The sequence below is a fragment of the Mauremys mutica genome, chromosome 5 (genome assembly GCF_020497125.1).
Source record: "Mauremys mutica isolate MM-2020 ecotype Southern chromosome 5, ASM2049712v1, whole genome shotgun sequence".
In the NCBI taxonomy this organism is placed as follows: domain Eukaryota; kingdom Metazoa; phylum Chordata; order Testudines; family Geoemydidae; genus Mauremys; species Mauremys mutica.
This window is the reverse complement of record NC_059076.1, coordinates 84,613,421-84,626,713: the sequence shown is the minus strand read 5'-3', so window position 1 is coordinate 84,626,713 and position 13,293 is coordinate 84,613,421. Positions and strand designations below refer to the sequence as shown.

The following is a 13,293-nucleotide window of genomic DNA, read 5'->3' as shown; positions in this document are numbered from 1 at the left end:
TCAACATGCTTCACATTAAATGTATTAAAAACTAGCTAAATACAAGGTCTCAAAATGTAATTGTAAATGAGGAATCATCATGGAGCATGTATGTTTCTAGTGGAGTCCCATAGGGATTGATTTTTGACGCTATTCTATTTAAAATGTTTATCAATTACTTGGAAGAAAATAAAATAATCACCAATAAAGTTTTAAAAGAACAAAAAGATTTGGGGAGTGGTAAATAATGAAGAGGACAGGTCACTGATACAGAGCAATCTGTATTGCTTGATAAGTTGGGTGCTAGCAAACAAACATGTTTTGATATGGCTAAATATCAATGTACACATCTAGGAACAAAGAAAATAGACCACACTTACATGATTGGAGACTCTATCCTGAAGCAGTGGCTCTTAAAGTGACTTGGGGGTCATGGTGGATAATCAGCTGAACATAAGCTCCCAGTGTGACACTGTGGCCAAAAGGGCTATTGTGATCCTTAGATGCATAAAGCAGAGGAATCTCAAGTAGGAGCAAGGAGGTATTATTGCCTTTGTATTTGGCACTGGAGCAATCGTTATTGGAATATCATTTCTAGTCCAGGCATCTGCAGATAAAGAAGGATGTTGATAAACTGGAGAGGGTTCAGAGAAAAGCTATGAGAATGATTAAAGGATTGGAAAACATGCCTCATAATGATAGACTCAATGATTTTGTGTCTATTTAGCTTAACACAAAGGCGGCTAAGGAGCAACTTGATCACAGACTAGAACTACCTACATGGAGGGCAAATATTTGATAATGAACTCTTTAATCTAGCAACATAGGTATAAAGAAGAGCCAATGGCTAGAAGATGAAACTAACAAATTCCGACTGGAAATAAGGTGTAAATTTCTACACGTGAGCATAATTAGCTATGGGGACAATTTCCCTAGGGTCATAGTGGATACTCCATTACTAGCAATTTTTAAATCAAGATTGTATGTTTTTCTAAAAGAAATTCTCTGTTTCAAACTTGAATTATTTTTGAGAAGTTCTATGCACAGAAGATCAAACTAGATTATCAGAATTGTCCTTTACAATCTATGAATCTAATAGTGGCCAGTGCTGGAGACAGGGCACTAGTTTATCTGCATCATTGATCTGATCCAGTGTGGTGGTTCTTATTTTTCCTCTGAAGAAAGCCAATATAACAAAGAGCTAATAACTTCATTTGTTCAGCTCTCAATTTTACATATAAAGTCTGGGGTCACTTCCCTGATCTAGTTATGGATGGATAAAATTTTCCTGGTCACAAACATTGCATTAAATTGCATAAACACAAGAATACGGTCACTGTTAGCAGATACTCACTTTGCTTTCATACATAAACACTTGAAAATAACTCACTCACACATAATATGCTACCCACACCAAGATCAATAATCTTCTGCTATCAGGATGGCGTGCCTGCCATGTTTGAATGTTTATTTATTAATTTTTATGGGAAAGTTGGGTGTTTGGGTTCTGCTGTCTAGCATGGATTTAGTGGCAGGAGGGCCATAGTACATTGTTATTGTTCCAGTACAGAGGTCTCTAATTGTAGTGAGTGGAGGGACCAAGAAGAATCTCAATGGCTATCATCCTGAAAAGTGCTTGGATTTCAAAGTCTCTTCTCTACCACTCTAGAGCTAGGTCCTGTTAGTGAGTGATGGAGCAGAGGCCATGGTGAAAGATGTTTACAGAGAAAGCCATGCATGAGTCTCTCAACTTACCACCATTCTTTACAAAGGCCCAAGACACAAGATAGCAGCAGCATATCCTGAGAAGTCCAGGGGATGCCTGTTGTTATGTCTCCTTAATCATCCATTATATAAAAAAAGAAAAAACCCATGAAGGAGATCCCATGGTACACTCCACAATCATCAACCAGGTCTCAGGGAGCCCTGCTGGTAGGCCTGATGGAAATAACTCATATATAGACGCACCAGAAAGTATATGGGGTTCCCAGTACAGGGCCACAGAAGCAAAATGTTAAGAACACTATTCTCTATGCAAGTTGCAGAGTCAGCTGCCAAGGGAAGTCCTCTCTGCTCTAGGGCAGCTGAATTTCAGAATAGCTCCCCCATCCCACAAGGATCATGGCAAAGGTGTCTGTGAGGGAAGTACTAGTTATTTAGTTATTTCTCTTTTTAACCTTTTCCACAGTGAGTGGTGCCAGAACATTAACATTCCAATCCTTTCTGAGTCAAATATCCAAGTGCACTCTTGTCACCAGCCAATTCCAAATAGAACACAAGATGACCTATCACAGAGAGGCAAAAAATGTCATTCAGTAAACTTCTTCAACTTGTTGCTACCCAATAATATGAGGTAGTGGGAAAACTATAATTTGGTGATAAAGGTTTCAATTCTGTTTTCTTCTTGGCAGTTTGCTAGAGCCCTCATTCTTTAAAAACACATAAAAACAACAAAATGACAGTTAAGACAAATAATTTTCAATTGAAAAATTGCTAAAGGTTACAAACTACATCCTGACTTGTCTCTCTATTTTCTTAAAAAATATGTTCTGAAACTCCTGGATTTCACAGCACTCGTGTACTCATTTTCAAAAACACCATTCAGTATTATGGTCTGTCAGCTTACAAAGTACTAATTTTCTTTCAAGTGGTAAACTTGTTCAATAACTTTATGTCTATTGAGGCATCTATTGAGAATATTGAGGCATCTAACAAATGGAAATATAAAACACTGATAGAGATTGGACCTTGGTACAGTTGTCATCTTTTAAGAAGCATATCCTTGCTTTCGTTTATTGTAGGCTACTATATAATAATACTCTGTCTGCTGAGTTGACAAGTACTTTTAATATCAAGCTTCAATGAATGTAAAATTCCTTTTCCACAATATTACATTTTACGAAGGAGCACAAGCACATCTTCCTAATCCGCCCATCTCTGGAACAATTACTACTAAAACTAAGAATCCAATTTAAATTCTGCAATTGCCATGGACATAATACAGGCCTGAGTATACTTTGAAATTGATGTTAAGAGGTACTCTTCTTCCAGAGCCTCTTAACTCAATTCTAATCATAGAGCAAGTTCTCTTCTCGGATTTACTTGACAAATCTTTACTCCAATATTCTGCTCTCCCTTTGTGTAAGGAAACACCTCTCCTTCACAAGCACTGCATCAAAAACATATACATTTTTAAAATTAGATCTGTTTGATACTTAATTTCATTATGGTGAAATGGAATTGTCTCAGCCAGAGTGAAAGGAAGATGTACAGTTACTGACTGTAAATGTACAATCATTTTGCAGTTATGCAATTCCCTGCACAATGGTTGATGTGAGTCTAATCTGCATAATCTTTGCATGGTTATTGAGCAATAATCACTTGTGATTATGCAAATCCCTCTCTCTCACTGGATGCAGCCTTCACCACTCTGTATCCAGAAGCCAAAAACAAAGCCACATCAATATCTGATCCCATTCCCACCTATTGTCAGCACTTAAATACTACAAAAACAATGAGGAGTCCAGTGGCACCCTAAAGACTAATAGATTTATTTGGGCATAAGCTTTCATGGGTAAAAAAAACCCCCACTTTTTCAGATACATGGAGTGAAAATTACAGATACAGGCATAAATATACTGGCACATGAAGAGAAGGGAGTTACCTTACAAGTGGAGAACCAGTGTTGACAAGGCCAATTCAGTCAGGGTGGATGTGGTCCACTCCCAGTAATTGATGACGAGATGTCAATACCACATTCTACAGGGCACTATCCTCTGATTCCACTGAGGAGTACCAAAATAAACGACACCATCTGCTCAAAAAACTCCCTGCTACAGCACAGGAACAAATCTACACAGACACACCCCTAGAGCCCCGACCAGGGGTATTCTATCTGCTACCCAAGATTCATAAACCTGGAAATTCTGAAGGCCCCATCATCTCAGGCATTGGCACTCTCACAGCAGGATTATCTGGCTATTTGGACTCTCTCCTCAGACCTTATGCTACCAGCACTCCTAGCTATCTTCAAGACACCACCGACTTCCTGAGGAAACTACTATACATTGGTGATCTTCCTGAAAACACCATCCTGGTCACCATGAATGTAGAAGCTCTTTACACCAATATTCCAAATGAGGGTGGACTACAAGCTGTCAGGAACAGTATCCCTGATGAGGTCATGACACACCTGATAGCTGAGCTTTGTGACTTTGTCCTCACCCACAACCATTTCAGATTTGGGGACAACTTATACCTTCAAGTCAGTGGCACTGCTATGGGTACCCACTTTGCCCCACAGTATGCCAACATTTTTATGGCTGATTTAGAACACCACTTCCTCAGCTCTCATCCCCTAGTGCCCCTCCTCTACTTGCGCTACATGTATGACATCATCATATGGACCCACGGGAAGGAGGCCCTTGAAGAATTCCACCTTGATTTTAACAATTTCCACCCCACCATCAACCTCAGTCTGGACCAGTCCACAGAAGAGATCCACTTTCCTGGACACTACAGTGCAAATAAGTGATGGTCACATAAACACCACCCTATACCAGAAACCTACTGACTGCTATACTTACCTACACACCTCCAGCTTCCATCCAGGACACATCATATGATCCATTGTCTACAGCCAAGCCCTAAGATACAACTACATTTACGCCAATCCCTCAGACAGAGGCAAACACCTACAAGATCTTTATCAAGTATTCTTAAAACTACAATACCCACCTGGGGAAGTGAGGAAACAGATTGACAGAGGGACACGGGTACCCAGAAGTCACCTGCTACAGGACATGCCCAACCAGGAAAATAACAGAACACCACTGGCCATCACGTACAGCCCCCATCTTAAACCTCTCCAGCACATCATCAACTATCTACAACCTATCCTGGAAAACGATCCCCCACTCTCACAGACCTTGGGAGGCAGGCCAGTCCTCACTTACAGACAGCCCCCCAACCTGAAGCAAATACTCACCGGAAACTACACACCACACCACAGAAACACTAACCAAGGAACCAGTCCCTGTAACAAACCCCGTTGCCTACTCTGTCCCCATATCTACTCTAGCCACACCATCAGAGGACCCAACCACATCAGCCACACCATCAGGGGCTCATTCACCTGCACATCTACTAATGTTATATATGCCATCATGTGCCAGCAATGCCCCTCTGCCATATACATTGGCCAAACCAGACAGTCTCTATGTAAAAGAATAAATGGACACAAATCAGACATCAGGAATGGTAACATACAAAAGCCAGTAGGAGAACACTTCAATCTCCCTGAACATTCAATAACAGATTTAAAAGTAGCCATCCTTCAACAACAAAAAACCTTCAAAAACAGACTTCAAAGAGAAGCTGCAGAGCTACAATTCATTTGCAAATTTAACACCATTAATTTGGGCTTGAATGGGGACTGGGAGTGGCTGGCTCACTACAAAAGCAATTTTCCCTCTCTTGGTCTTGATACCTCCTCATCAATTATTGGGAGTGGACAACATCCACCCTGACTAAATTGGCCTTGTCAGTACTGGTTCTCCACTTGTAAGGTAATGCCCTTCTCTTCATGTGCCAGTATATTTATGCCTGTATCTGTAATTTTTGCTCCATGCATCTGAAGAAGTGGATTTTTTACCCACAAAAGCTTATGCCCAAATAAATCTGTTAGTCTTTAAGGTGCCACCGGACAACCTCATTGTTTTTGTGGATACAGACTAACACGGCTACTCCTCTGACATTTAAATACTGTAAAAGTTGCAACAGAAATAATGAAGCTATATTCCCAGATATTAAATGCAAGTGGATTAACAAAGGAATTTCTCTTACTGAGTAGAAGAAAGGGGACCTTTATACAGCAACTAGACATCCATGGCTGGTCCATGCCAGCTGACCTGGGCTCACGGGGCTTGGACTGTGGGGCTGTTTCATTTCTGTGTAGACTTCTGGGCTCAGGCTGGAGCCTGGGCTCTAGGACCCAGCAATGTGGGAGGGTTGCAGAGATCAGGCTCCAGCCCAAGTCCGAAAGTCTACACAGCAATGAAACAGCCCCGAAGCCTGAGCCCCACAGACCCAGCCAGCTGGCACAGGCCAGCTGTGGGTGTCTAGTTGCAGTGTAGACATATCATCCTAACGCTATCTTAGAGTAAAGAGGGCAATGAAAGATGGTGACAGGTTGGAGAGTCTATCAGAAGCTATGGGGACCACGTTTATTGAGATGAGATGTTCTGAGGCTAGCAGCCAATCAAAGTAGAGGTAGCTGTTTTAGGGTTCTCTGTTCAATTTCTTAAGGTGAAAAGTTTAAACAAGCCCAGAACACAAGGCCTGGAAGGAAACATTAAGGGTGAAAGGACTTAGTGGCCAAGGTACAGATGGTTGGGAAAGGCTATAGGAGAAAGGATGATTAAAGGGGAAAAATAAAAGAAAACTGGGTATTATATTATAGCCGTTGTGGTAAATAGATTTTTAATAGAGAGCAACAGATAATAGTAAATATATTTTCTTCTCCTCCAGTTTCTTATATTTTTACCCATATGTGATTAACTGGGGCTATGTCTATACCACTTATGAATTCTAACGGATATTGTGAAGTTGTATTATGAAAAAAAATGTTCTATTGTGAGTGCCTATATGTATGTGAATCCATCTTTTGCTGACAGTGCCTTTAGCATGTACATTCCAGACAGACACAAAGAGAAACACTTAAGGTTAACAACAGTACTTAGACCGCACAAGGTTATGCAAAAAAAAAAAAAAAAGCATCTGCATCCTTCAAGAAACCTGTTTAGCTGATTCCTCTGAAGAGAAGAGGGCAGGTGAGCAGTGGAAGTTACCCTGAGGAGAACAAAAGAGGCCAGGAGACCAGACGGGGTTTAAAATCAGGGGTGAGCTGCAGACGTTGGAGAGAGGGCAAGGGTCCCGGGGAGCAGTCAGGAAAGAGCAGGGTTGGATGAGGGCACTCAGGGACAGAGAGAAGGGGTAGTTGTATGGGGTAGGGGTTCTGGGGGGCCATTGAGAATGAGAGGAGGGGTTGGGTGGGGCGGCAAGGGGTTAGTCAGGGGACAGGGAAGGGGGGGATGGGTCAGGGGTCCCGGGGGAGGGTGTCAAGGAACATGAGGGGTTGGATGGGGAACGACCCCCCCCCCCCGAGGGGAGGGGAAGGAGGGAACCCGTTGTTAAAATTTTGGAGGGAGGAGGGAACCCGTTGTTAAAAATTTGGCAGCTCATCACTGTTTAAAATATATGAACACACACAGAAACGGAACAAGCAGCATGGGGCAGGAGAAAGCAAGATCACAGATGCTGGATAAAGGGTTTCATGAGGGAGAGAGGCAAGATAGCATGCAGCAGACTGAAGGAGGAGGGAACATCCTGCTTATCTGCCTTTTGGGACCCTAATTGTTCCCCAAGAACTCACAAGGGACAGATAATCTAGAAAGTGAAGGACATTTGCAGTTTGAGATGTTCATTATTTTTGATCTGTATTCTCCTGTTTTACATGATTAAGTATAAATGAGAATAAAGGTTTTACAGCATACAAAGTGTGTGTGTATATATGCTTCACAACTACTGGGTGCCCCAAGAGAGTTAAAGTGTAAACCAGAAGCTTGACACCTTTGGGGAGGAGTGTTGGTCCATTTAAGTAAGTGAGATATTTCAGGGTCAACACTGGTCCCAGGGCCTAGGGCACGTAGACTAAGGAGACCCATTTCCAAGAAGTAATAACAGACTGTGGGTACGTCTACACTACGGGATTATTCCGAATTTACATAAACCAGTTTAGCAAAACAGATTGTATAAAATCAAGTGCGCGCGGCCACACTAAACACATTAAATCGGTGGTGTGCGTCCACGGTCCGAGGCTAGCATCGATTTCTGGAGCGTTGCACTATGGGTAGCTATTCCGTAGCTATCCCATAGTTCCCGCAGCCTCCCCCGCCCCTTGGAATTTCTGGGTTGAGATCCCAGTGCCTGATGGGGCAAAAATCATTGTCGCGGGTGGTTCTGGGTAAATGTCGTCAGTCACTCCTTCCTCTGGGAAAGCAACGGCAGACAAGCATTTTGCGCCTTTTTTCCCTGGATTGCCCTGGCAGATGCCATAGCATGGCAGTAATGGAGCCTGTTTTGCCTTTTGTGACTGTCACCGTATGTGTACTAGATGCCGCTCACAGAGGCGATTCAGCAGCGCTACACAGAAGCATGCTTTTGCATGACAGCAGAGATGGTTACAAGCCATACTGTACCATCTACCATACCATAAATTGGTAATAAGATGATCATGGTTACCAGTCCTTTTGCACTGTACCATTTGCTGCTGGCAAAAGCCAAAATTGGGAATGACTCCCTGAGTCAATCCCCCCTTTTTGGTATCTAAAAATAGAATCAGTCCTGCTTAGAATATGGGCAAGTGTACTAGAGAACCACTGTATCATAGAACCAGAGAGCACAGCTGCTCTGTGTCAGATCCTGCAGAAATTATGAGCTGTATGCTATTCACAGGAGGTGCTCCTGCAACAACCCCACCTGTTGATTCCGTTCTTCCCCCAGCCTTCCTGGGCTACCATAGCATTGTCCCCCCACTTGTGTGATGAAGTAATAAAGAATGCAGGAATAAGACACACTGACTTGTTAGTGAGAAATGAGTGGAAGGCAGCCTCCAGCTGCTATGATAGTCCAGACAGGACAGTAAGGAGTGTGGAGGAGAGGAGCCCAGCATCCCTCTGCTAGTCCAGGGGCAATTGAATCTTTTTTTTACACATGAAGGGTGGGGGCTGATGGAGCTCAGCCCCCTGTTGCTATGATGAGGATGGTTACCAGCCATACTGCACCATCTACCAGGAAAAATTAGGGCCAGGCGCCCTTGATAGACCTCACGGATGCTAGTTGGCATGGTTACCAGCCCTTTTGCACTGCCCCATGTGCCAATAGGCTGATGATGAGGACGGATACCAGTCATATTGCACCATCAGCCACCCATGGCGTGGGGGGAGCAAGGATGTTGGTGTTGAGTGCTGCAGCATCGCGTCTATCTGCAGCATTCAGTAAAGATAGGGTGACATGTAAAAGAGTCAAGAGAGGATTGTTTTCCCTTTCACTTCTGGGGGTGGGGGGGGTGCGTAAATTGCTGAGCTATGCCCTGACCCACCGCAGACACTGTGTTTGACCCTAGAAGCATTTGGAGCTCAGCCAAGAATGCAAATGCTTTTCAGAAACTGCAGGAACTGTGGGATAGCTTGAGTCCTCCAGTCCATGAGCGTCCATTTGATTCTTTGGCTTTCCGTTACGCTTGTCACGCAGCAGTGCGCTGAGTCCCTGCTATGGCGTCTGTCTGGAGATTTTTTTTAAATGATTTTGAATTTCGTCTTCTGTAACGGAGTGCTGATAGAACAGATTTGCCTGCCCTTACAGCGATCACATCCGCATGGTCCATGCGGGAGCTCTTTCTTTATTTTGATTTTTAACTGCATCACCACACGTGCTGATCGGAGCTCCACGCTGGGCAAACAGGAAATATTCAAAAGTTCGCGGGGCTTTTCCTGTCTACCTGGCCACTGCATCCGAGTTCAGATTGCTGTCCAGAGCGGTCAGTGGTGCACTGTGGGATACCGCCCGGAGGCCAATACCGTCGATCTGCGGCCACACTAACCCTAATCCGATATGGTAATACCGATATTAGCACTACTCCTCTCGTTAGGGAGGAGTACAGAAACTGGTTTAAAGTGCCCTTTACACCGATATAAAGGGCCTCTCAGTGTGGACGGGTGTGGCGTTAAATCGGTTTTATGCTCCTAAAACCGGTTTAAACGCCTAGTGTAGACCAGGCCTGAGAGCCAGTGCCCAGGAAACGTGCCAGAGAGACCAAGGGAAAGGCCAGTGCTGCAATCTGTTGACGCTCTAGAAGCTTAACACACCCCAAGAGATCCACAGCACAGAGACCCAGATTGTTCTCAAAGCAGTCCTAAGTGGATGCCAGGAGGGAGTGCTTGCTAGAGCTGCAGGTATTTATTTTGAGGGAGAGAGGGATGAAATCCTAGTTATGTTCTATTGGGAGTTGGTGCATGGTTGTGCCATCACCAAAAAAGCCTAAGCACCCTAAACAAACCCATGGCTTTGAACAACTAGTATCTCCAACCATACTCTAATAAAACTCATTTCCCAGTCACGAACTAGGTGTCTTTTTTAATTGTCTGCTGAACTGCAAACATGTATTCTCTCAAACCCTACACATGACCTGTTTTTACTGCACCTCAGTATTTATGCATTATTTAATGTTTTCTTTCTGCATCACATAGGTAGTTGAACATGTTCCAGAGAATGACTAGTGCAAGTTATTGTAGTTCTGTTGATAAAATAAACTAGAACTTGTTCAGCCTTGACATATGTAACCAGATACTTTTAAACCATTAAAATTTTAAAACACTTTTATATGGGCTTCTAAGTGAAGGTTATATCTAACTTTTGTCTCACGATGAAGGTTTCAGTCTGGATGGAAACACCACAACAATATTCTCTGAAATAGTTAAACTGGTTCATTGCAAGATATTTTGTTGTGCTGTTCAAAGTATTGTATTTAAGATTCCACTCTTAAAGCTTACAGAATATAAGCTTTTACACTTTAAGCTCTATCAGAATAATGTGCATGATATTTATTCAATTATTAATATAGCTTGATCTAGCTCATGCAAAAATGTAGTGCTGATTCTAACATAGTTCCATGTTTTTTTTAATAAAATTTGTAAAAATGAAACAAACATGTGAAGCAGTCATTAATAAATATGCATTCCATATTTGAATTTTATTGCAAATTTCTCTTTCAGAAGAGAAATCAGTTTGACTTCACAAAGCTTTTAAAACATTGTAAATAAAGGGCCTGATTATCAACATCATTTCCAACCTAGCTTTTCTCTGGGCACATGCAACTTTGTGCACAAGCATGCACATACATTGTTTCTACACTATCACCAGAATATTCTAGTGAACGTTATAAACTAATGCACATGCAGGTGTGTGCACCTACGATACGGCTCACACACAAATGAAAGCCACCTTTAAAATATAATTCCCTACGTGTTTTTTGTTGTGGTGGTAGTGGTAGTATAGTTGATTCCATTTTGTTTATATGCCTGGTACTATGGGAACATCTTATCACAGTTTATCAAAACTTTAGTTGGTTACTCAATATGTTTTATTTTTATGAATAGCAAGCTAAAGCCACAAACACTACACATTGATCAGCAACTGAAAATACATTATAGGCTTTATAAAGTAAAACATACTTCTTACACACTAACTCACATATCTTAGAGGAAATCATGATCAAGGTATCTTTCATAATACCATCTACTAATAGATTAACTACTTGACTGTTCTCCAACATTCCAGATATACCCCAGGTAGACAGCACCTGCTATGCAAAGTTTCAAGTTTAGCAAAACATTCTAGTTACTTTAAAAGAATGTTAATAGAAAGAAAGGGATTAATCATTTTTATAATACAGTTAATAAAATCAAAGGAGCTGTTGCTTTGTTAAGAACTGTTTCACAGTTTATAATAAGGTAATCTAACAGTAGAGCTGGTCAAAAAAATATTCAGTTTTGAAATTTCAAACTTTTCCCACAAAAACAGGGACTCCACGCCCCCCAAAAAAGTGTCCTGTTTTTCAACCAGCTCTACGTAACACTTTTGAACAAATGTGCATCATTCAACAGATATGATTTACAATGAAGTGTAAGGCAATTACAGAAAGCATATTAAAAAGATAAGGGTTTGATTTAACCACACACAAGGCAAGTCTAAGTTATGTCGACATACAGGCACCACAGTAAGTGAATCGATTTTACATGTCCAACTACGCTCCTTGTGTCAGTGGCGCATGTCCTCACCAGGAGCACTTATACTGATTTAACTGCCAGTCTGGGTATTTTGGGATGGTTTCTGAAAGGCAGCAACAGTCCATGTAAGCAATGCAGTGTCTACACCAGGGGTCGGCAACCTCTGGCACGCGGCTCGCCAGGGTAAGCACCCTGGTGGGCCGGGCCAGTTTGTTTACCTGCCGCATCGGCAGGTTCAGTCAATCGCGGCTCCCACTGGCCGCGGTTCACCGCTCCAGGCCAATGGGGGTGGTGGGAAGCCGCGGCCAGCACATCCCTCGGCCCACGCCACTTCCCACAGCCCCCACTGGTCTGGAGCGGTGAACCGCAGCCAGCGGAGGCCGCAATTGGCTGAACGTGCTGACGCGGCAGGTAAACAAACTGGCCTGGCCCGCCAGGATGCTTACCCTGGCAAGCCGCGTGCCAGAGTTTGCCGATCCCTGGTCTACACTAAGTACATCAATTAAAGCAGTATGCCTCTCTCAGAGGTGGAGTTATTAAGTCGGTGTAGTAGATGAGTTACATCAGTCGGAGCCACATTTTAGTGTAGATGCTTACAGTGTTAGGTTGATGTAAGCTGCCTTCTGTCGACCTAACTCTGTAGTGTAAACTTGGCCACAGTTAGAACATGGAGAAATTTCACATTTGCCATGTCCAAACACTGAAACACAAATAAGGGCAAATTCCTTTAAATCAGTGGGTTCTCCAGAAAATGAGGGAAGCAAAGATATCCCTATAGAAGTTATATCCTTCCTTTAGCACTCTGATAGTTCTACTGTTTTCCAGGAGGAACTTTTTAAAAAATAATGTTTAAGAAATTGATTTTTTTGTGAAATAAATCTGTTTCTTTATAATTCCTAATATTAATGAGAATTGTGTGCAAGGAATGAGTGTACAATTTGGCTCTATTTATTTTTTAAAGTTTGCTGGAATATGGGAATATTTGTACAATACCAGCAATATGTTCAAAAATATTCTTAAGTATGCATTCCTTTTAATTCAATTTCACACTGTCAGAAACATTTTACAAGATTACTTAACACATCTGACTCTACCAATATTAAGGAAATTTAGATAATAATTTTAGGTGATGAATGCTTACTACATTTATTTTATTTCTAGTAAATCATAATTTTGCTGAAGTTCACAGTTTTATCAGTCTGCTAAACTAAAAAGCCTGAATACTCCAGTTTACTTCTGCTATTGTAAATTATGTAGATTTTGCCAACATGAATCTGCACAGAACAATAAAGCAAAACATGTTCATACACAATTTATTGGTAACGAATTGTATATTCTACAAATTTGCCTCTATTACTGATTTTTAAAAACAACTCTTCTGTTCCACATTAAAATTGTTACTCTTGGATAATATTCAAGTCATATCAAATATATTTCTTACTGGTCCAGTACCCAAAACCACTGCAGC

The 13,293-nt window shown here is 41.9% G+C and overlaps 1 protein-coding gene across 3 annotated transcripts in view; it reads right to left on the bottom strand.

The window, feature by feature from the left end:
* FAM149A (family with sequence similarity 149 member A) overlaps positions 1-13,293 on the bottom strand; it is a 70,972-nt gene that overhangs the window by 40,083 nt on the left and 17,596 nt on the right. The window contains exons 1-2 of one of the 3 annotated variants that reach the window (XM_045020058.1): positions 1,735-1,770; positions 360-586 (exon numbers count right to left, since the gene is read on the bottom strand). The exons of the other annotated variants lie outside the window; for them this stretch is intronic. The gene's annotated coding sequence lies outside the window, so the exon portion shown is untranslated. Of the gene's footprint in view, positions 1-359; positions 587-1,734; positions 1,771-13,293 lie in introns of those variants that run through there. 3 annotated transcript variants of the gene reach the window in all.